This window comes from Pelodiscus sinensis, chromosome 3 (assembly GCF_052426305.1).
Source record: "Pelodiscus sinensis isolate ZL-2025 chromosome 3, ASM5242630v1, whole genome shotgun sequence".
Taxonomy (NCBI): domain Eukaryota; kingdom Metazoa; phylum Chordata; order Testudines; family Trionychidae; genus Pelodiscus; species Pelodiscus sinensis.
In genome coordinates, this window is record NC_143054.1 from 38,421,178 (window position 1) to 38,446,425 (window position 25,248).

The 25,248-nt window shown below is 37.8% G+C and overlaps 1 protein-coding gene across 1 annotated transcript in view; it reads left to right on the forward strand.

The window, feature by feature from the left end:
• Positions 1 to 4,304: 4,304 nt before the first annotated feature.
• DLGAP2 (DLG associated protein 2) overlaps positions 4,305 to 25,248 on the forward strand; it is a 466,399-nt gene continuing 445,455 nt past the window's right edge. The window contains exon 1 of the mRNA XM_075923576.2: positions 4,305 to 4,601. The gene's annotated coding sequence lies outside the window, so the exon portion shown is untranslated. The remainder of the gene's footprint in view (positions 4,602 to 25,248) is intronic.

Genomic DNA, 25,248 nt, shown 5'->3' on the forward strand with positions numbered 1-25,248 from the left:
AGTTGCCCTCCGCTCTCCCAGCCTTTCTCTTCCCCTCTCCCACCTCCTTTTCCCAGTCTCCCCCAGGTTTGTTCAATAAAGACAGAGTCAAAGTTGGAAGAAACGTTATCTTTATTTTGTACATCAATAAGAAGGGGGGCTAGGGAAGGGTAAGTGGAAGGAGGTGAGGGAGGAATGGGGTACGAGCCCCCGATGGGGAGGACTGGGCTGGCTCTGCGGGCTTCTGGGGGTGGAAGCTCTCCTGCAGCCCCCCAATTGCCCGCTCTCCCCAGATGGCAGCCTGCGGCAAGTGCAGCCGGGCTGATGGCCGAGTGGTGTGATGTGCCCAGTGTGGGTACTCCGGGCACTCCAAGCCAGAACTTCTTTGCAAGCGGGGCACCCCTTAGAACTGTGTGTCCGGGGTGGGGGTCGGGACCCTTTAAGTGCAGCCCTTGGCTAGCCTGAGACAGGATCTCCATGCTCTAAGTCCTCCTCTGATGCCCTGCCGGCACTGCTTCCGGCCATCCTTAAGCCCTGTTCAGAGTCCACTCAATGTGGACTTGCTAGTTCGAATTAGCAAAACGCTAATTCGAACTAGTTTTTAGTTCTAGACGCGTTAGTTCGAATTAGCTTAGTTCGAATTAACTAATTCGAACTAAGTTAGTTTGAACTAGCGCTGTAGTGTAGACGTACCCAGGTAGATTAGGTAAAGTGGACTTAGATACAAACCATTGCTGCTTTCCTTGATTTTTTAAGACTGAAGTAGCCAGGTTTTGCAAAAACAAAATACCTCCTTACCTAGTTTTCCATTTTTACATGTTTTTTATTATCCAGTATCTACTGTTAATGTAGAGGATTGAAAGTAATTTATTTTCTTATCAGATATTATAACGCTGGGTATAGTGAGTTTTGAAAAATAATTAGACACTAGAGGTTGTTCCCCAGATCATAGCAGTACTAATGTAAATTGTATTTGAGCCTCCACAGTCTGAAAATGTTAGTTTGAATATTCCTTCCAAAGTTCTAGTGATGTATCCCAGAAGATAGAGTATGTAGGTTTGCATAAGCATTGCCTAAGTATACATGCCTATTTATGGCATACTTCATTGTAGTGTTATTTGAACCCAGTGTGTCCACTAAAGTGAGCTGGAAACTTGGAAGAACAGGCTTCTTCAAGAAATTTTTGACATTCTGGCTAGAGAAATCACAGACATGCCCTTTTCAGGTTATTTCTGATCCTGGATTGAAACCGAATGTGGAAAAAAAATATAGTACCAGAATGTTCAGGACCCTTGATGAAAATTCAGTTGTGTTCTAGGAATGAGCAAAGATTATAGGTGCAGGCTCTCTCATAAGGTGTTTTTCCTTGTGCCACGTTACCTGGTCCTAGTTAATAGTCACAGATAAAAGGTGTTTTAGTAATACAATTAAAGAAGGAAGCATCACATTTCACATAGTGCAAAGTAATTGTTCTCATACTGTGCACTTGTAACTGGATGGCATGTGAGGAGCTCAGCTTTATTTTTATTATTACTGGTTGGCTGGTTGCAGTTTAACAGTAAATAATTCCACTGTGGTGCATATCATATCATATGCTTCATACATCTGCTTGTTATTATTTCTTTTTCCAAACTAATTAATATCAGTGACAACGGCACCAGCCCAGGGTGGCAGCCTTTCCTGTTGGGTAATTCAGTAGATAAACCTCATTTCACTGCAGCAGATCTTTCTATTTCTGCTTGCAAGTGACCACCTCCTGGACATGTCAATGTGCATTCTGGAGGCTAATCCTGATATAAGTGGGCTGGAAAGTGAGCTGGAAACTTTGAAGAAAAGGCACTTTCTCTCTCCCTGCCCTGCTTACAGCATGAAGCTTCCGAAACTTATGACACATGAAGGCTGTGTCTACACTGGCTGCTTGAATTTCTGGAAAAGCACTGACGATCTAATGTAAAAATCATCAGTGCTTTTCCGGAAAAACTATGCTGCTCCCGTTCAGGCAAAAGTCTTTTTCCGGAAAACTGTTCCAGAAAAGGGCCAGTGTAGACAGCACAGTAGTGTTTTCCACAAAAAAAGCCCCGATCACGAAAATGACGATCGGGACTTTTTTGCGGAAAAGTGCGTCTAGATTGGCCACGGACGCTTTTCTGGAAAATGTGCTTTTCCGGAAAAGCGTCCTGCCTATCTAGACGCGCTTTTCCGAAAATGCTTTTAATGGAAAACTTTTCCGCTAAAAGCATTTCCGGAAAATCATGCCAGTGTAGACATAGCTGAAGTGTTCTGTGTTATCCTTACAAAGAAAAGTAGACTCCTAGCCTAATCTTAACCCACATATGCCCTCCTTTTTTCCTTCACTACCTCTCTTCACACTTTGTCATGGAAATGCATGGCAGTGCTATCTCAATACTAACACTCAGGTGTGATGATTCTTACGTGCTTCTGTGGAAGCTGTATTTCTTGCCACTGCTTGTACACCATGCCCTATCAAAGAGGAACAAGCTGCAATGTGAGGACAACAGTGTCAAAAGCACACAGAACCAGCAAATAAAAAAATGAGAAGAAAAACACTTATCAGTGTTTAAATCACCTCTAAATGTTTTCAAGTGGGCATCTTTGTCTGGAACTCTAGAATCTAGAACACCTGTCTAACCATTATCAATGGGTAATTTCCAAGCATGGCTCCATATTTAAGCAGCTGTGATATGGTGACTAAATATGCTATAACTGTGATAAGAAACTGCAAACGTATATAGAATGCTTTCCCATTAGCCATTTTGATTAAAAGAAAAGTCTGGCTCTACCGATAGGGAATTTATTGTAGCTACAGCTAAGCTTGTTAGCACAGTCGCATTGTTTGTAATTTCAGTGAAACATTCTTAACTATCTTGAATGTGTTTGTAATGTGGGTACTAATACACTGTCTTGAATGGCAGGAAATATAGCCTTCTGTTTTTAGACTAAATAGAAGTTGATCTAGTTCTTGATTTATTTGGCACAAGAGCAATTAAGCTATATTCTGGGATATACCAATGGGTTGTATTGTCAATCCCTTTCCTTTTTAGAGACTGATGTGTGGATTTTACACAGCTATTTTTTGTGTCTTATGCTTCTTAACACTTGAGATTTTTCTGACTAGTATTTGTACCTCACTGTTTTCATCAGTCGCTGACCAGTGGAGTAGCAGTCACTATGTACAGAAACTGTCTACCCCTTTTTAGCTATTGAGCCACTAGACTGCTAAAAATAAAAGACAAGAAAGAACACCCTAACCTACCATTTACTTGAATTGTCCCCTCAAATTTTGATTTGCTCACCCTGTGTCAATTTGCAACACCCTTAGTCACACTGATCAGTACCTTACTCCATGAGCAGTCCTATTGCAGCCAGTGGGGCTACTTGTGGAACAAGGTATTACAAAGTAGCAACTAATTTTAGCTAGATGTGACCTCCCGTAAAACTTCCACAAATAAGAATGTCTAACAAAATACTTTGCTGATAAAATTTCAGCTTGAGCATTGCTCTGATCAGAGTTTTAACCAAACCAATCTAACTGAACAAATTTGAAACACAAATAGAAAACAGACTAAATATATTTTATTAGAAGTTTATTTACTGAGCAAGTAGCACTGACAATCAGAGTCCTAAAAATATTCCATAAGGATGGCTAATATTTATGTAGTGTGCAAGCATTGGTACTTTTGCTGTCAATATATATATATTGCAGTAGTTAGAAACAAGACATACAGTATTTCTTACTTCGCTAAAAAGAAACTGTCAGCTACACACCTTAAGCACTGATGGATTCTGCTTGTCTAAACTCCCCAGTGCTTCCTGAAAACATGAGAATTCTGAGAAGGTGCCAGTGGTTTTATCTTATTTGCCTTCACCTAAAAGGAATTTCTTTTAATGAGCTCCGCCAGGCAGTTTTAATGTTTCTTCTTCATTTGCAGCTCTGTGGATGATTATGCAGGATTCATGATATCACATCAGCAGAAGCTGCTGTAGATTGATGGGACCCCATCAATCACCCTGCCCCCTCAATATTATAAAGATTTGTGTCGTCAGGGGCTGTGACGTCGAGTAGGAAGTTGTCCATTTATGGATACTAAAGCAAATGATATCATCACAATAGGTGGCTCCTGTCTAAATAGGGATCATTTGTGAAATGAGATTACAAGCATTTATCTGGAAACCAGGAGACAGAGGCACCTGCTTTATGTAATTGATATCCTGGGAAATCAGATTATACAATAATCAAGACAAATCCTTATTTCTAATTCTATTATGTGAAAAAACTCTCCTTTTTCTGCCTACACAAAACAAAGCCCACATCCACATGGAATAAGCTCCAGACCATGTTTTCTATTATGCTTGAATATATGGGACATGCATTGCAATCCTATGCTTGCCACACTGCTGCAGTATACTTGTTTTGCAGAGCTCTCTAGCAGGCAAGTCAAAGCTGTGACTAATCAGGCCCCTGGATACATACTTTAATTTCTGGTCTTCATTTTTTACCATGAATTTGAATTGTTCATTGACTGCATATTTTTCTGATTTGTGAGACGCTCCATGCTCTGTATTTGGATGCTGCCTGCAGTACATCATTAGTCTTTAAGACGGTAAGTCAAAAATGACTCATTTCTTACTTTTTTACCTTCAGTTTATACTTTCTTCAACATCATGTCATCAGTCAGAAAATAATGTATTAATTATCCATAAACGAGTTAATTTTCAACACATGTTCTCTTTCTCCCTCCCCTAGTACTTTGCACCATGTTTTTTTGCCTCATGCAAGCAATAGGCTTGTATTGTCTTTATGGAAAATGGTTTTGCTACATTATTTTCCATTATCATATTGCTGCCTTACATGATATTCCTTAATTACAGTGGTAAATAGGAAAGTAGGTTGCACAAAGAAGTCTAAAACTAAACATGCATTACTAAAATAAAATAAGTTCAGTCTGGTATTAACCTTCAGTACAATAAATCCTATATTAATTTGTAAGGCATCAACCTTTTTTTATACTTCCGTTAAAGTAGGCATGTTGCTGAATGGAATTAGTAAATATAAGGACCAGCAATTACAAAACTCTTTATTTCATTGAAAGCTGCAAAAAAGAAAAACCTTACCAAAAGGGCAGGTATCTCTGTAGAGCAGAGTGCAGAAGAAGATTCAGTAGTATCTCTTATCAACAGCACTAAATGGGATAAAAGAGAAAAGATAGAGTATGATGTGAAGTGCTCTGTTGGTTCATATCATTCAAACACTACTGATAAAAATACTATTTAACAGCAACATTTTTTAAAAAGCTTTGAACCTAAAATACTAGCGACAGTGCACTCAACACATAAAATATTCTAAATTAGCTGATATATTAATTGTACAGTGAGGGTTACAATTTTATCTAAGGATATGTTTAAGCAGAGATATGAAGGACTGCTAGGTTACTAGTTCTCTTCTAGTAAGATTCAGAGAATAGGGTCTTTAGGACAAAGAAACTTTGTAACAAGTAAGTGGTGTCTGGATGAATTGAAATGTATGAATGTTATATGTATTCTATATAACTGTTTTTCATAGCTCAATGCTTCTTAACACTTGACATTTTTCTATCATATATTTAGCACTGATAGATCAGACTATACTTATAAAAATTTAGTAAAACTACACTAACAGACACAGTTTTTAATTAACTCTCAAGTATCTAGGAAAAATAGCTTCTCTTTGTTAAAATGTGTACAGGGATGTAGTAGTAAAAGGCATCTTCTCTAGGGACCAAGAAAACCAAACTAAACTGTATATTTTTATATATATAATTGTCATAGGTTCAAAAGTTTTAATGGCTCTCTATTATTTTCATTCCCATTGCTACATTTTAAGGAAGGCTGGATACCAGCATTAGCAGAGTAATTAGTCTGTAAACATGCGTTAATATCAGCACTTAAAAATGTGTTCTTCAGTGATTTGGAGGACGAATATCCAGCATGCTTTCCAGTCAATTCATGTATTCTTTATTCAGCAACAGGTGATCAACATGATTATTCAGTTAACAATCCAGTACATTTTAAAGTGCAAGCTTTGGTATGCAAATGCAATTAAATAATGTTTACTAGATTTATAAAATCTACATGTTCAACAAAATTTTTGGCCCTAGGTATCCAGTTTTACTGTGTTTGAAATGCCGGAAGGCAAGTTACATTATTTCAATTCGTATGCACACATTAAAGCATAAGCATAAGATTACTGTCAGGCATTTCCCTCTACTTTTTGCTAACAACTCCCCAAATAAAGGATATTTTAAAGTTTAAAACATGCATAGAGTTGGCATTCTAAATATACTCTGTGAAAGTTATTTCATTGTAAATACATCTTAAAGTGCACTAGAAAAGGAAGGAATTTCCATAGACTTCAGTCATTTACATTAAGCAAAAGATGTAATTCAGTTTCTGCATTTATTGTATGTCACACTGCTGCAATACTCTAATTCTGGCACGCAACCTTTTATGTATCCTGGTTCATCTAATCTGAGGTAAAGTGTAGTTGTCAGAGGCCATCATTTAGAAAGAAAGAAGATTATTGAATTGGAACTTGTTCTATCTTCTTTTGGTAAACAATTTACAATCGTAACATTTTATTTTCAACAAATTAATTAAGATTATTATAACAACTTTTGATATATACTTCATTGCCTTTTTAATAGAATATTATTAATTATGAAATACAAAGTAAATCAACATGTGTACACTAAAATTATCATGCTGACGATCACATGAATGAAAGCTATACAATCACTTAAATTTTTAACTTCATATTAGTATTTCTTTGATATTATGGATACAAAAATATGTAACACATGGGCGGAACTTAATAAGTAATCATGGCAAAGAGCATATACAATATTCCACTTTTCAAAATAGTAATGTCAGAAAAGGAAATTTTATATGCAAGTGTTATACAGCTACATAATATTGATTGTGTCATTACTAGAGACATTCCATAGTTTTTATTCATAAGTGTTCTCTGAAGCAGTGTTTTTATATATATAGAGAGAGACTAATAAAAGTTTTTCCTGCTGGACAACAGAATGATATCATCACACTCTCTGCCTGCAAAAGCTGCCAGGGAGATGGAGGTTGGTGAGCACAACGAGCAGCGGGCACAACCCTCAAACACTATCTTGAGCATATTTTTCTGAAAACTGGGGTTCATGTGCTTGGAAAGTTACAATTTTTGTTTTTAATGCTACGTCTGCTCTTAGCTTAAATCAAAACAAAAACTTGCAGTTTCTATTGTAAATGTGTTCTTATGATACAAAGGCCTGGATCTCATCTTAGATCACCAATGTAAATCAAGAACGAGTGCTCTTAAGTTCATTGGAGTTAGCATTAGAATAATACTGGCGTAAGGGATTTCTGATTGAGGGACCTGGTCAAGTCTTGATTCATACACACAAAAGAGCCATGTTCACACACAGGCAAAGGAGAGAATATAGGCCCTGGTGTTTTGTGGGTTTTCAGTGCTACCTTAATATAAAGGTTAAATAATAATAGGATATTTGAGGGTTCTAATGCCTGCTAATTTTCCATACTCATTTCAAAAGGAAATTCTTTATACATATTACAGCATAATATGGTTGTATGGAAAGATATTTTGCACAGGCTGTAAACTTCTGATAGACACTTTTGCTGTCTAACCATTGGCATTACTTTTATTAGTATGGTTCAAATACTTAGCTCCAGGTTGTTGTATAGAGCTAGAGTACATGGCAGGCCAGACATAATTGACTGGAAAGGCTACAGTTAAATTTAATTAAATTATTTTTAATTTATCATGATACATTATGAAATATTTATAAATGCCACAATGAAAAAAATGTATTCATAGGTGTAGCATGAATTGTACATAGAGTATAATTTAACTTTTTGACCGATATATTTACAAAATAGATATTAAGACTGACAAGGTCATGAAAATCATACAGAACAGTATTAATGTCATCTAAGTATTCAGGAAAGACCAAAGTTATTCTGCTTACCAAGCTAGTAATTCTTCTTAGGTGTGTGTTGCTGAAATATGAATTAGGCAACACGTCTGTTACTGTCAAGTAACCACCATTATGCACTTATGGGAAAACTGAAGAAGTCACAAAGTACTCCATATATTGCTTTACTGTAGTGAAATTGTGCATAGTGGACACCATTAAAATCTTGACAGTTGCTCTTTGTAAGTAATAAATATTACTTCAATATCCGAGGAAGCAGTAATAGTAATTAGTTACAATGATGAAATTGTAAAGCCTTTGAAGATGACCAGTGATCATAAAAATATTCCAGAGCTGAAAGTCACAAGCATATTGTACATAACATGGATTTGCCAACTCTGACTGAAGGTATTCTGGGAGATTTTTTTTTAATGTGATGTAATGTAATTTTCTTTAAATATCTTATTAAAATGTCATGGATTGCTTTAAATAGTCACCAGGAGATCAATGCTGATTCCAGGAGACTGAAGGCCAATACTGGAGGGCTGGCAATCCTGCTGTAACGTGCAGTTTCTTAGAAGAACACTCTTGGTTTGCAGATCTCAAATTAAACTCAGCCCCTCGGTAACCTGTTGCTCTTTGAGAACAAACATTTCCTCTAGATCCTGGTCATTCGATCAGCTGTTCCAAAATGAGAGCAGCAAGAGTGTTTATGAATCTCAGCTAATCTACTGGGAAATGCACCAAATTAAATTGTGGACACAGATAGCTCAAACCTACTCCCACTGAAGTTGACATCAAAATTCTGTTAACTTAATTGGTATCAAGATGAGGGCAATACTTTATATATCATTGCAGGGCAAATGGACACTGTCCTTCCTTCTCACAGGCCAGCCCCCTGAAAATATTCTTACAAGCAGAGAGGCTATTGAAGTTTTTCAAAAGCACAGCTCTTGTAGAATTTGTATGAAATGCCTGCTCACAAGAGGGGAAGAGGCAGAGTGAATATATGGCATGAATCTCTAGTGAAGCAAAGGAAATGGATGCTTAATGCCTTCTCCTTCTGTGTATGTTGTAGTAGAGTCAGATCCAGCAGATTTCCTCAACTGACACAATGGGGAGTTTTGAGGTTATAACATTGTCCACCTGTTTCCTGCTAAGGAGACCCTTAAGTTCTTCCGGGTATGGGTGCAGATGATCTATAAGAGAACCATTTTCGGTTGTATTTTCCCCTGCTGAAATCAGTGTGTTTGCGAGCAGAAAACTGATCAGGCATTAGTGCAACATGAAATAACTTTATCTCTCACTCTATGGCTAGTATTGTACAGCTGCAGGAGAACCCAAAGAAAGGTAGTGTAGCTCTTGACAGAACTATGCTGCAATATGGAAGCAGAAGGCAGTGTATCAGTGCATGGAGATCAGGCCTCTATTCTTGTGGCTTCTGTATCTATGGAGTTGAGTCTTTTCATTCATGTGGGTCTCTGTGATTGGGAAGTAAACCTCCTGCTCACTGGTTGGTAATTCAGGAAAACTAGTCACTTAGAAGAGCCCAAATCTTCAAGCAGGCCTTACCAGGCACAACACTTAGGGTATATCTACACTACAGTGTTATTTTGAAATAGCTTATTTCGAAATAACACGTCCACACACAAATGCATTTTGAAATAGCATTTTGCTATTTCGAAATAGCGCATCCACACTGAGTGGACTCTGAATTGCATTTAAGGCTGGTCGGAACCAGTTCCAGCTATGTAATATACATAGAGAACAATAAAGCTGGCTAGATACAAAACACTGTCAAATACACCAAGGCTGTGTCTACATTGGCACCCCTTTCCGGAAAAGGGATGCTAATGAGACACTTCGGAATTGCAAATTCCGCGGGAGATTTAAATATCCCCCGCGGCATTTGCATGAACATGGCTGCCACTTTTTTCCGGCTCGGGGTTTTGCCAGAGAATAAGGGATCTTCCAGAAAAGGGTTTATTTTCCGCAAGATCCCATCTAGACTGGCGCTTTTCTCTGGCAAAACCCCGAGCTGGAAAAAAGCGGCAGCCATGTTCAGGGAAATGCCGCGGGGGGTATTTAAATCCCCCGCGGAATTTGCAATTCTGAAGTGTCTCATTAGCATCCCTTTTCTGGAAAGGGGTGCCAGTGTAGACACAGCCTTGGTGTATTTGACAGTCCTTTGTATCTAGCCAGCTTTATTGTTCTCTATGTACAGACATTTGTTTTCCCTGTTTGTGCAGGCTTTTCACATAGCACAGAAAAGAGAAAAGCTCTTAAAGCAGGAAAATCTAATTGTATTATCACAAACTGCTGCAAATAAAGTACCCAAAGCTCATAGTGGATGCCTTTTTAATTGTTTTTACCTGTTTTTCGTGAAGTCGGTGATATCGCTTCTGTAAATATTGCATCCCAAATGTTCTGGCAACTTAGATTTTGTGAATTCCCTAATAATGTTGAAAATTGAATTAACACAGTGCAGAAACCTTTACAATCAATCATCTGATTCTTCTGGATTTTCTCTCCTTCACTTCTCTCAGCAACCACCAAACAGACACTGAAAGCCAGGTATTAAAAACTCTAACTGAACACTAAGGCCATATAGTCTACTATATTGTAGCCAGTATTAAACTTAACTTGATCAATGATTGAAGACTGCTATTCTCACATGCCTGTATTCTACCCTCAGATGAAAAGTTTCAGAGAGGTTCTGGGGGTCAGACTTTCAACCTTATTCTTCTTTCTATGGCTGCAAGGGCCCGTTTGCGTTAGTCTCCACACAAGCAAGTAGCAAAGGAGACTGTGTCTTCCCCAGAAGAGTTTACAATTTAGGCATCAGATAGGGTTCAGTAGGTGGATCAAGCAGACAAATGGGTGTTGGGATGATGAAGTAACAAAATGAAGAAAAGTTGATGTCTTATTTTCTAGTTAACTTTAAGCATTTTTTTTAATTTGCACAAAATGGACAAATATAAAGCCATAAATTGTGTAATTAGAATCTAATTTTGTAGCAGACACACATTTCATCTATGGCACACATTTCATCTTGGAACTATTCATGTAAATTTGGTAGGAATGAGTGTTATGGAAGCAAGCTTGTTTGGCTTGTTCCATTCCCCATTCAGTCCAATCCAGTAATGCAAATCTGCCTCCAAAAAGAACATAGAATCATAGAACACTAGAACTGGAAGGGACCTCGAGAAGTCATCGAGTCCAGTCCTCTGCCCTCACAGCAAGACCCAGTACTGTCTAGAACATCCCTGATAGATGTCTATTTAACCTTCCCTTAAATATTTCCAGAGACAGAGATTCTAGAACCTCCCTATGCAATTTATTCCAGTGTTAAAACCACCTTGACAGGAAGTTTTTCCTAATGTTCAATCTAAACCTCCCTTGCTGCAGTTTAAGCCCATTGCTCCTTGTCCTATCATGAGAGGCCAAGGAGAACAATAGAACAGTGTAAGTCTTTAAAAGTACCATGTTTATTGTAGATGTAAATGACTATGGGCTTCCCATTGACTTCCATTGGTTTGGGATCAGGACCAACAGGAAGAGGGAAATAATCCATCTGACTGTAATAATACTCTCCTGCCTTTCAAATATTTGTCCTTAATTCCTCTGAAGCCTTTAGTGGTACCACTCTGGCACATCCCTCATGTGAACTTGTGTGCAGTGAGAAGCTGCCTTTCATTGTTCTCCTCACTCCCAGATAACACAATGTTGTCCAGATCCTGACTGATTTTGTGTTAAATCCATGACATTGAAAGTAATGAATTAGGTCTGTATGTTTGTATTTCAGTAAACAAGCATTAGCATACCTTTACTATAGAATCATAGTAATGTAGGACTTTAAGAACCTCACAAGGTAATCTATTCCCCCCCCCTCGCCCCCCACTAACACAGGATTAGGCACATCTATGCTTTTTGTATAAAAGTGAGAGACACTTGCATTTTCTGTGTTCATAAAAGTTCATATCTTGCTTAGCATGTCTCCCAAGGAATGCTGCTGTTATGTATTCTTCATTCACACACAAAAAAGAGCTAACAGTTACTTTTGATCAGACACAGAGAGCATAATGCGTCTCTCCTCTGAGAATCCATTCTGTCATGTGAGGACAACTGTTGCTGAACTCCAGGCATGAGAATATTAGATACTTAATGGTGCCTTGTGTTTCTAAGTACAGCACCTGCATACACCACAAATGTCTCCTTCATATGAGAGCTTTAGGGTGTCTGATCGCTCCAGTCAGAGACCTGGAAATTTGGCCTGATTTTATGATGTAGGTGTGCAATTAGTCAAGTAAAATGCAGGCAACTGCTTAAAAGAAATCAAGTAATTAAGTGAGCAAAAGACCTATTCTGGTTATATTGTGATTGTGCTTTTCGGGTGAGATTTAAAACTAAATGGGGCATCCACTCACAGATTACTTAAGTGCTTTTGAGTATCCCATTGCTAACTTAAACAAACAAAAACTATTTGGTCTATAGGATCATTCATTAACCCTTTCATTAAGATCTCAACTCTCAGCATTCTGCAGAATAACTTTGTGTCTAATTCTGTCAGTCTGCCCCTGTGACACCAACCTGCCAGGTTCCTGAGGTGTGACCAACCAATTATATCAGCTTCCTGCATGTTCCTGAAGCACACATTCAGACATGCTCCTTTTGCTTTTGTGGTGCCATCATTAATATGCTAGAGAGCAGTGGCTGAGTGTGGAAATATGAAAGGACAAATCTGTGTTATTTTTATCCTTTCTGATTAAGAGGAGTTGCTGGGAGGAAGGTCTTGTAGTTCACATGTTTGATTCTGAAGATCTAGCTCTGCCACAGACTTCCTTTCTGAACTGAGTTCACCATGTAATCTGTGCTTCAGTGCTATGTCTACAAAATGGGGATACTGATAATTCCCTACTTCATACAATGCTCTTTTTGGGATAAATGCAGGGTGGTTCTTAGATACTGTGAAGGTGGGAGCCACTTCAGTACCAAAATAGAAATCACACCTAACTGTGCCAGAAGATCCCTCTGTATTGTTGGAGGAAGTCAATTTCTACAAAAGGAAAGATGTTTTCATTGTTAGTCTATCTGTGGGTGTCCAGTGAGGAGTACACAGATTGACACAAGCCTACAGATGCATCTACACTAAAAGACACCCATGAGTTATGCTTCGTTTGGCTTGAAAGTGCTGCAGAACTGCTGGACATGACTGTAAGCAGCATGGTGCCCTGGAACCCTTCCTATTTGACTACGTTATGAATTTCAAAAGAATGTTAGGATATTAATTTTATTAATCAACTTCTCTTTAAAAGTTTTATCTCTAAATTTCTGGCTGGATCCCTTTAGTAATTTAAATATCACTGTATTGACAGCCATCTTATTTAGGTGCATGTTTTCATAATGTAATGATAGTGGCTCTTTTTTTCTGAAGCGTATCTGCTTTCTGGAGTTTCCAATGTCCTTTATTACAAGATAGTTCTGAAGTCTGAAATACTACTAAGCAATCATCAAATGATTTAGCTTGAAAACAAAAAGAAATTATATAACACATGTCAAGTCAGTTTTCCAGTAAGAATCTAATTTGGGGATGGACATGCTACATTTTAAAAGAAAAATATCCTGTTTTCCTGGACTATAGTCAGGAAAATTTTGTAACTCCTAGTCACCATGGATCTAACACTTGGTTATGTGCATCATGGGAAATCAAAGCCTATTCACTTTTAATTTTGTGAAAAATGCTGTAAGTTTTGAACTATTCAAGAGTCTTGTGGACCTATTCCTAGCTCTGCCCCTAGCCTACTGGGTGACAGTTGACAAGGCTTTTTGATGCCTCAGTTTCCATATCTGTATAATATGATAATAATTCCAACCTTCTTTATAAACCTCTTTAAGAATCTCTTATCAGAAGCATGATATAAAAATTGCATATTGTTATTTATGAGTCATTTATTTGCTCTACTGCATAACTGGGATACTTCCACACCCTATCCATTTAAAAATAATGTTCTTGTGCTAAATTAAATATTCTGCCATGCAGTTATGTTGTGTCAGGATCAGGAAAATAACAGAGCACAAAATGTCTCCCAGCGACTGGATCAGGCACAGAGGGGATATTGTGACTACATTGCTAGCAGCTGTTGTCTTCCACGTTGAACAAATATTTAGTGAACTTAAAACATATGTTATAAATTTGGACAGAATATAGACTTCATCAGTTTATACTGATGATCTAATATTAATACAGAGCCAAAAATGATTTTTGAAATTATCAAAATATTCAACATGATGCAATTTATAGAGTAGCATTTATTTCTGCTTACAATGCTTTAGTTGGTCTGAGAATCTATTTTTAAATTATTTTAAAAATAATAATAGTTAGTGCCCAATATAGATTGTTATATAATTCAGCAAATGTTTTAAATCCTTAGATAGTAAATACGGGAAAATATAGCTAGTTATGAGCATGCTCAATCAAAAAACAAATGCAGTTAAACTTGCCCTTTTGAAATGCTAGTGCATATAAAGAAGACTGTGAATCAGATTTTCACAAAAAAATCAAAGTTGTTTTCAATTACAACTGTTCAAAATTATACACATTTGTCCTGATTTTTTTATATAGTTTTATCGGAAACATTGCCAAAATGGTTCAGATTTATCCTTTTCCAAAACTACTATGTTCAGTAAACTGACAAGTTTGGAAACTATTTAGATAGCTTTAACAGTATTTTCAATTTTTAAAAAATGGCAAAAAAATCCAAGTCTATTCCCCTAACATTATTTTTAATACACCCACATTTTTACAATGTCAACAATTTTTCATTATGTATTTCAATTTTAGGAAAAAGGGCCCTATTCTATGTGACCCTTCAGGATTTCATTTACAGAAGATATTAGCCAGTATGTCTGCATTCTCTTAACCAGGGTAGGATTTCAATTGGTTGTATTTGTGAACATGAGTTACTTCATATAAAATACTGAATATTTAAGGCTAATTCTCAGTTTACATGAATGGGACTTCATTGGTGTCTCTGATTTCATGCCAATATTGCAGATGCAAATTTATGGGGATTGTGACATAATGTAAATGTGCATTGACTAAATGGTGTCAATAGAAGTCCCGTTTCAGTGATTAAAATATTTTAGTGTCATTTTAGAACCCTGCTGGCAAAGTGACATCAGTATACATCTACAAAACCTGAATGGTAGTAAATTTTTTCTACAGTTTAAAATTAAAAAAAAAAAACTAATGGGAATGAAATTTATGTAATTATAAAAATACTAAAACTTAGAGTAACCTAAAAAAGCATGGATGTTGTATTCTGCAGTATTGTGATTACTTCAGTGTAGGCAATTTGAAAATGCTACTAATAGTGATATTCATTAATAAATGGCTGGCTACATCAACCTGGTAAGTGATCTATGTTACATTACTACTTTATTCATAAGAATAACATGACTAAAGTCGACATAGCTGGATCTACTCTCCCATCAATTTAGCATGTCTTCAGAAGATCTGCTAAATATACACTGTTGCTTTGACTGCAGCAGTACCAGTTTAGTTGGTAGACATGGCCAAAGAGTTAGATATGACACTTAGTACTCATCATATTTCGTATCATTATTCTTGTTCTGCAGTGTTGAATTCAACGTTTTTATTCTAAATGTCTCAATTTTTTGTGGGGTTTTCTTATTGTATCAATGAAACATGTTTTTGATTCTCATTAAAGGAGTAACCACCAACTTCATCCATGAAGTTTCTTAAGGAAATCTGAAGCATGTAACAGTGTTTCTAAATTGAAAAATTAGGTACATGTTCAGTTCATCAAAGGGCTCATTAGCTATAGGGTTAGGGTTAGTAACCCTAACAGAACAATAACAGAACACAGACCAGTATAATGCTTAGTCTGTTAATTTTTGTGGCAGAATTGCCACAGAGTTAAATTAGACTTTGTACCTCTTCATACCCCTTTTTAATAAATGAATGTTATGATTATGAAAGATATTAGAATGTCCATGCATGCATCTCCATTGCTGCGGCAGTGATGTGCCTCAGGTATGCTCTGGAGGCACCATTGCAAATGGATGAGAAGTCCAGACCAATCAGTCCTTGATCTGTGTACCACAGTTGCAACGGTGGTGTTGAAAGATCTTCAAGAGTGACTATAGTGAAGAACACAAATTACTTTCATGTAAGTCGTTAAGTCAGTAATCTGAGGCTTGTATGTCACTACCAATTTCCTGAGCCAATAATTTTCAAACTGTAGTCCATGGATCATAGGAGGTTCACGGAGAACTGGTTGGTTACATGGTGATGGCTGATCTCATTTCCAACTACTAAATGCTAAATACTTTTAAAATGTCCCCTCTTCAGTATAAAAAATTATTGTAAGTATCACAGGTGTGTTGTGTGATCAAACATAGGAGAGGAGAAGGTTCATGTTATGGAAATAGCAATGGACGGTGGTCAGCATGACTGTTGCCCTATTATAAAATGATGCAGATTGAAAAAAAATCCTGCCGTGTTAAACATTTTCAAAAGAAAATACTTGTTTTTCATTCTGTTGACACACAACAATGACCCAGACCTTGGTCATACTACTCAGATTATCATGGAGAGGAAATAATCTTATTGATAACATCATATTGATTCAGATAAAATGCTTCACAAGAAAAAACTGATAGGAAAATTCAATCAAAATGTAGACAAATAGCTTGTATACAAACACATTTACAAGGAAACACACAGTTTTGATTTATACTTGTCAATAGAGTATCAGGGATTTTCCTCAGGCAGAATTAGTGTGCAACATGTCATGAAATGCACTTTCTGTCTACTCCCCCCCCCCCGCCAATTGGGCTAAATATATCTCTGGCATGTATTTTCCCCTTTTCTATTTTTCTGTAATATTTGTATTTGGAAAGGTGTTAAAATTGTGCAGACTAGATTGGAGAAAAGGACCAACTCTCTATCTTCACTCAAAATTTGAACTTGCCCCACCCTCAAAAAATCTTGAGATCTAAAGACATTTGTGTAACACCCCCATTTTTTAATTTTAAGTTTTTATTTTCACATTGTCCTTACTGGGGCTAGGATTTGAATCAAAAGTGGTAAAATACCTCAAGAAAAAACCTCCTTGCTGTGACTGTGTTTTGAATGAGTTCAAGAAGTATAAGTAACTTCACACTTCAAGTTTCTTTTCAGACAAGTTTTGCTGCCTTAAATTTTTAAATATACATTTAAATACTAGTATATTTATCCAAACTGAACTTTTGAATTTCTTTTGAGAATCATCCATCATTAGGAGTTATATGGTGTGCTGGAATGATGAGCATACATTTTTCAAGGTACTCATATGGCCTGCATTACCTTATTATCTTAGCACTGCACAGTCTTTATCTTTACAACACTTGTCAAATAGTGAAGATAATATGGTAGCCATTTAACAGATGAAGGGAATTGAAGCATAACGGAGAGATTAAGTGATTAGCTCAGGATCACACAGGAAGCTAGTGATGAAGCACGAGAATGAATTTACCATATATACTTGATCATAAGATCATTCATAAGCCAACCTTCTAAGTAAAAAAAAAAAAAATGTAAAAATCGCAATTACCCATTCATAAGCTAACTCTGTATGGGCAGTTGACAAACTTCCAGTCCCAGTATAAGTTACTGACACATCAGCGTAAGTTACTGGCACATCAAGACGTTTTATGTACCTAGAGCATCTGCAGGCACAGAGCTTCTCAGCTCCCATTGGCTGCTATTCGCGTTCCCAGCCAATGGGAGCTGTGGGAAACAGCCAGGGCCAAGAGATGTGCTGTCTGCCACTTCCTGCCACTCCTATTGACCCAGAATGGCAAACAGCAACCACTGGGAATGGAGGGGCTCTGGGCCTGTGGATAATCCAGGTACATAAAATGTCCTGGCACACCAGCAGTTTGGCCTGCTGGGCTGGGAAATGAAATTTGCCAAGCCCCCTCAGTTTAAAAAAATGTTAAAATACACTGTCCCATTCATGAGCAAACCCCTGCTCTTTACTGCATCATTTTTTACAAAAAAAATTAGGCTTATGATCAAGTATATATGGTAGATCTTCTTAGGCCCAGGCCAGGGCCACAATCACTTGGAGTGTCATGAATGGGAGCTGCAAAGGAGAACCTAACATACCTGGAGATCGAGTAAAGGGTTAAGTTAACCTTAAGCTATTCTGCACCTGAGGGAGGGGGCTTTAGGCATTGAACCAATGAAATGCAGCTAAAGAATTTCATATAGGGGAAGCAGTCTCCTTTGTTAAAGAGAGATAGACGGGAATCTTCTACAGGCATGGAGGGAAGAAATGAACTCCCCCAAAACAGATGCCCTGAGTTCATCTGAATGTGTGAGTAGGAAAAAGTTGAAGTAATCTGTCAGGTTTATTGTTTTCCTTATTTGGGGTTTGGAAATTATGTCTGAGCTGGTTAATGATCTTTTTTTTCTCTCTCTTTTAACCAAGAATTAATCCCAGGGAGAATCCCTGAGTTTTATTTCAGTTCATGCAAAATACAGGACAATGTAGCACTTTAAAGACTAACAAGATGGTTTATTAGATGATGAGCTTTCGAGGGCCAGACCCACTTCCTCAGATCAAATAGTGGAAGAAAGTAGTCACAACCATATATACCAAAGGATACAATTTAAAAAAAATGAACAAATATGAAAAGGACAAATCACATTGCAGAACAGGAGTGGGATGCGGGGGGGGGGGGGGGGGGGGGGGGGGGGGGAGGAAGGAAGGTAAGTGTCTGTGAATTGATGATATTAGAGGTAGGGAGAGTGGGATGTTTGTGAGTTAATGGTATTAGAGGTGATAATTGGGGAAACTATCTTGGTAATGGGTGAGATAGTTCAAATGTTTGTTAAGTCCTTGTTGGCAAGTGTCGAATTTTAACATGAATGACAGTTCAGAGGATTCCCTTTCAAGTGCAGATGTAAAAGGTCTTTGTAGCAGAATGCAGGTGGTTAAGTCATTGAGAGAGTGTCCTTTCTGGTTAAAATGGCAAGAAACTGTTTTCTCTTTGTGATCTTGTCTGATATCTGTTTTGTGGGCATTAATCCTTTGGCGAAGTGTTTGAGATGTTTGTCCAATGTACATAGCAGACGGACACTTTCGGCACATGATAGCATAGATTATATTTCTGGATGCGCAGGAATATGTGTTCTTGATCTTATAACTCACTTGGTTAGGTCCAATAATGGTATCAGCAGAATGAATATGTGGACAAAGCTGGCAACGGGGTTTGTTGCAAGGGAAGGTACCAGGGTTGGTATTAGTGTGGTATGTCCTGTGGTGGTTGGTAAGAATCATCTTGAGGTTAGGTGGTTGTCTATAGGAGACTATGGGTCTGTCTCCCAGAGCCTCTTTGAGTATGGTATCCTGTTCCAATATAGGCTGTGGTTTATTGATAATGTGTTGGACAGGTTTAAGTTGGGGGTTGTAGGTGATGACAAGTGGTGTTCTATTGTTGGTTTTCTTGGGTCTGTCTTGAAGTAGATGGTTTCTAGGTATTCGTCTGGCTCTTTCAATTTGCTTTTTTATTTCTCTGGGTGGGTAGTTGAGATTTATAAATGCTTGGTAGAGATCCTGAAGCTTCTGGTCTCTGTCAGTGGGATTAGAGCAGATGCGGTTGTATCGAAGGGCTTGGCTATAGACAATGGATCGTGTGGTGTGTTCTGGATGGGAGCTGGATGCATGTAGGTAACTGTATGAGTCGGTGGGTTTTCTGTAGAGAGTGGTGTCTAATTTTCCATTGTTGATTTGTACGGTGGTGTCCAGGAAGTGGATCTCTCGTGTAGAATGGTCCAGGCTGAGGTTGATGGTGGGGTGTAGGTTGTTGAAATCTCTGTGGAATATCTCCAGTGTTTCTTGGCCATGCGTCCAGATCATAAAGATATCATCGATGTACCGTAGGTAGAGGAGGGGTGAAAGGGGACGGGAGTTGAGGAAACGTTGTTCTAGGTCAGCCATAAAGATGTTAGAAAAATCATCTTAATACCATATACACACAATCTAGGATTAAGTTTCATCAGTGAACAATTGAGTACATGAATTTGATTAAAAAAAAATCCATGTCTATAAACAATAAGATAAAGCATTATTCAGATTACATTGTGATAGTCTATCAAAATGTACCATACTTTAATCAATAGAAGTGGATGACAAATGTTTTCTATAGATTAAAGGAACTGCAATTGTTGGACTGAAGTTAATTATGTCTTCAGGTATGCTTCCAGCAGTCCTGGTAACATCAGCTGGAATTATACCTATCTGATGTAGGCCAGAATTTGGCTCTGAGACTGTGTGTCTCTGTCTTTCTGACTGTTCCTGAATGCTATTCCTCTCTGTATTTCTCCCTCCCCCAACTCCCTTTGACTGTTCCTAAATGGTGTCCCTTGATGTCCCCATCTGTGATTCAGTCTGATTTTTATTCATGTATAACTTGGCTAATGCAAATGTTGATCTCTTCTTTTTTAACTATTCTGTATGGGTTATGCAAATGGACAGCCCATACAAAAAAAAGAGATGTGGGGGTAGAATTCGGAATTCTTTATTCTTACATTCTCTTTTGTTGGCTTCTATGCTGATTCAGGATGAATAGAGAGATGACCAATGCAAAGTCAATTAAAATGAAATATTTTAGCATTTGTAGATTTCCTTTTTTAATTTTTAAAGGAGAAGCATATTCAATCATGCAAGCTGTCTGAACAAACAGCTTAATGTAAAAACATACACAGAACTTTCTTCGGGCTTTTTAATGGACAGCCCTCGTTCTGTGAATATTCCTTAATTATGTGAAAATCTCATTAACATTGACAGGTCTAATTGTAAGAGCATGTACTGTACACATGAGCTAGGACTGCAAGATCAGACCAGTAACTATGTACTTGATCTAAAGCCCATTGAAGTCGATAGTAAAACTGACACTGATCAAGAATACATCCTAATAGATCATTCTTCATTTATTAGTGAGTCACTAATTGTAACTGTTTTTCATGTTCTTCTTCTGGGTCATTTCATTTATTTTCATCTTGTGTATATTTTTTTAAGAAACTTTTAATTTCCCCTGGCTCCTCTGAGAAGCAGATTTTATTGTTATGTCTCCAATTTGTGCAGGATGCAAGATTGCCATTTGTCAGCTAAAAGCAGCCCCACAGCCAATAAACTGCTTTTAGCAGCTGTGCACAAATCAGAAAACTTGTACATCCTCTTGTAGTGTAAATAAGTGTCTTTGCACGCACTCTTCCCCTGAGTATAGAACACATATTTTCTCTTTCCTAGAAATATTGAAAAAATCGTAAACATGGGCACAACTGAGCAATAACCACTTTTATTCCTATCCCCAGGTGTCTGAAATGAATTTTGGTTGTTTATTGGAAACAAATTGATATGGTTTATTAATTATAGAAATATTTCTGCTGTGGGGTACTTCCTGGAGTAAGTGTGAAGTAAATGGGAGAGTCCTCTCTGCATTCTATGTGAAAGTTCTATGGCTTGAATAATTTAGGTGAAATTTAGAAGAAATGCAAAGGGTGATATACATTGTTTAGATTCCATAGTGCTCTTAGAATCACTACTTTCACCAGCTCTGCTGCTCTGTAAGAAGCTTAATTGGTATGACATATCCTGAGGAGCCAGAAAAACAGTCCCCACTCATCTTTAACTTACATCCTCTTGTACTTTCCACCCACTGCTATATATTTTTGTAGCCCTTCATTCTCATATGCCAATAGGATATTTTTAGAAGATTCTTCTTCTTTTCCCCAGCCTTTGAAGTTTCAACTACTTTCAACAGTCCGAGTTTGGAGCCACCATAGCTGCTGACATGATATCTTGGCACATAAGAACATGTTCCATGCCAACATGAAGAAGTGAATCCAGGTCATTGGAGTGGGCAAGATGCTTTGCTGGTGACGGATGTTGCTAAGGCAGCCCCTAGAGGAGGTCTTGAACAGGCTGAATGACCTCTTTTAAAACTGAGGTTATGTCTACACTGTGATTTTTTTTTTTTTTTGCAGAAGAAGAAATGCAAATGGAATTCTCATTTGCATATCTTCTTCCGATTCTTTTTCAGGAAGAGGTTTTGCCACTAAAAAGCACTGTGTAGACAGGGCCATTTGTCGAAAAAAAAAAAGCCTTTTTTGCAAGATCCTGTAAACCTTGATTTTTGAGGAATAAAGGATTTTGTGAAAAAGGGTTTTTTTCCCCAACAAATGGCCCTGTCTACACGGGGCTTTTTAGTGGCAAAACCTCTTCCGCAAAAAGATTTGGAAGAAGATATGCAAATGAGTGTTCCGTTTGCATATCCTCTTCCGCAAAAAAAATGCAGTGTAGACATAGCCTGAGTATCTCCAAGCCAAACCAAAGCTTTATTCACCATTCTAGCTATTTATATCCATCACCTCATATTCTCAGAAACTGGCAAATTTATGGCCTCATGCTACTCTGAGGCACAAAGGGAATGGAAACCACACATATTTCCCTACCTGGGAATTCCCTCCAGCATGGAAATGTCCTCAGTGAAAACAGAACCAGTGTATCCCTCTCCTAACTCTTGCAGATCCCTTTTGAAGGCCTGTGTTAGGATATAGAGAAGGAGTGGCTGGGTTATGTTTTCCTTTGGCTATACTCACTTAGCAAAAGGACTTAGAGGCTACTCTAACATGGCTAGGTTTGGGCAGGAAATCAGGACCTTTGGCTCCATCCCACCACTTTTGAAAACTTGCAAAGCAAACAGATTGGTCCAGAATTCCTGATTACATACAAACAAATTATGTGTCTATAACCTAAAATATAACTAATGAAAGAAAGCGGAAGTTGATAGCAATGAATATAAACCAGAAGTTAGGAATTGTAGAAAATCGGTAAGTGAATGAAAGAGGGGCCAGGAAAAATCCATGGTGAACAGAGTGAGGGACAATAAGAAGTTTTTAAAATATCTCAGGAACAAAAAGAAATCTGATAGTGGCATTGGTCCATTACTGGGTGAAAATAGTAGAATGATCAGTAATAATGCAGAAGAGACTGAAGTGTTCTGTGCTGTATTTGAGAAAAAATATAGTCTCATCATATGGTGATGATGATAATACCCTTTTCATCCTTTTCATTCCACTAGTATCTCTGGAAGATACCTAAAAAGTACCATAGTTAGACATTTTACCATCAGTCGGTCCAGATAATGTGTATCCAAGAGTTTAAAAAGAGCTGTCCTGGGAGTTCACTGGACCATTAATGTTGATTTTCAAAAAGTATTGAGGCACAGAGGAAGTTCCAGAGGAAAGGATTAAAGACAACATTGTGCCAGCTTTTTAAAAGATAGGCAGGATTACCCAGGTAATTATAAGCCTGTCAGCCTCATACTGCTAGATAACAGAGTAACGTATATGGGACTCGATTGATAATTAAAGAAGAGTAATGAAATTTAAATCAATATATTTATGGAAAATAGCTTCTATCAAATTAACTTAATACTTTTTTGTGATGACATTATAACTCGGTTGATAAAGATAATAGCATTGTTGTAATTGACTTATACTTCTATCTGGTGTGTGACTTGGTACCACAACATATTGATTAAAAATAGAATAATATGATAGTAATGTGGAATGAATAAATCTGGCTAACTGATCGTTCTCAAAATGTAATGGTAAATGGAGAATAGTCATTGAGAGGGTGTGTTTCCAGAGCGGTACTGAAGGCCCCCCTCTAAGTCTGCAGTACCCCACTGGAAACATACCCTCTTTTTCCCTCCTCCTTTTAATGTTTTCATCAGTGCTGTGAAAGAAAACTAAAATCATCACTGACCGAGATTTGTGAATGACACAAAAATGGATGGAGCTGTAAATAATGAACAGGACAGGTCACTGATATAGAATGTTATAGATTTGTAAACTCAGTGCAAGAAAACATCATATGGCTGAGCTTGAGGGTGGGGGGCGGTGGGAAGGCCTGAGGGAAAGGAAGGAAAGCAGTGGCCAGGGAGGGGGGGAAGTGAACAGGCCCCTGGTGGGTTGGGGTGGCGGCTGGGGGAAGGAGGAAATGAGCAGGCCCCAGGCAGGCTGGCGCTGTGCCCTCAGGAGTGGGAAAGAACAGGTCCCATGTTGGCTGGGGGTGGGGTTATGACCTGGAGGAGGGAAGAGAGCTGGCCCCGGGCAGGCTGGGACAGGTGGCCAGGCAGGAAAAAGGGGAGAGAACCAGTCCCAGGTAGGCAGGGAGATGCTGGCCGGAGAGAACACACCCTGACCCCCAGCCTCCTGCACATACCAAGTTCCCCCTCCCATTCCCAAGGCCTTGTCCTGAAGGACACAGGCAACACCAGGTAAGTCAGCTAGTAGTCTAAATATCTATTTGAAGAACAAATATCAAAGAACAGACTCTTCAGTCTAGAAAAGAAAGGTGTAACATATTCAAATTGCTGAAAACTGAAACTAAACAAATTTAGACTGCATGAAAGGTGTAATTTTTAACAGTGGAACAATTTGGAACAATTTTCCCAGGGTCATGGTGGATTCTCCATCATAGACAGCTTTTAAATTGGGACTGAATATTTTTGTTAAAAGACATTCTATAGGAATTATTTTGCAGAAGTTGTATGGCCTCTGTTATACAGGGGGTCAGACTAGATTATCACAATGGCTTTGGAATCTATGATCTTCAGATCTGGCAATTTTAGTTGAGACGAGCCTTTATAAATAGCTACTGCAACTGCATAAACTAAAGCTCTGCTTATTTAAAAAAGGGGGAATGCTATGCAGGCTTGGAGAGTGTCGCCTTATTGAGGTGACATAGCTACACTGCTTTTTCCTTTTCTCAGGGAGCTGAATGAAGAGTCCAAGACATGGTCCTGAAACAAGATAGGATTCATCTGCATAAATTAGCAGTTTATGGAAAGCATATATGAAAATAGTGTTGAGCATTTACTGTACATTGGACAGAGCTCTTAATTGTTCATCATTACAAGTTTAATTGTAACAGCTCATGATACCATCTACATGTTTTGTTAGTCTATAAAATGCTACCAGACCATTTGTTGTTTTAATTGTAATTGTGTTTGGCTTTCATATAGTTACTGTTTTTTAAATTTAATCATACATTTTTATATAGATTTTATATTTTAGAAAACTGCAGGATTGGATGGTCCATAGATTAATTCCTGAGGTATATCAAATAACCCATCATCTGGAAATATAGATGCTTCAGAGATAGGAAATGAATAATTAATTTGTTTTCCTGGGTAAAAAAATCCC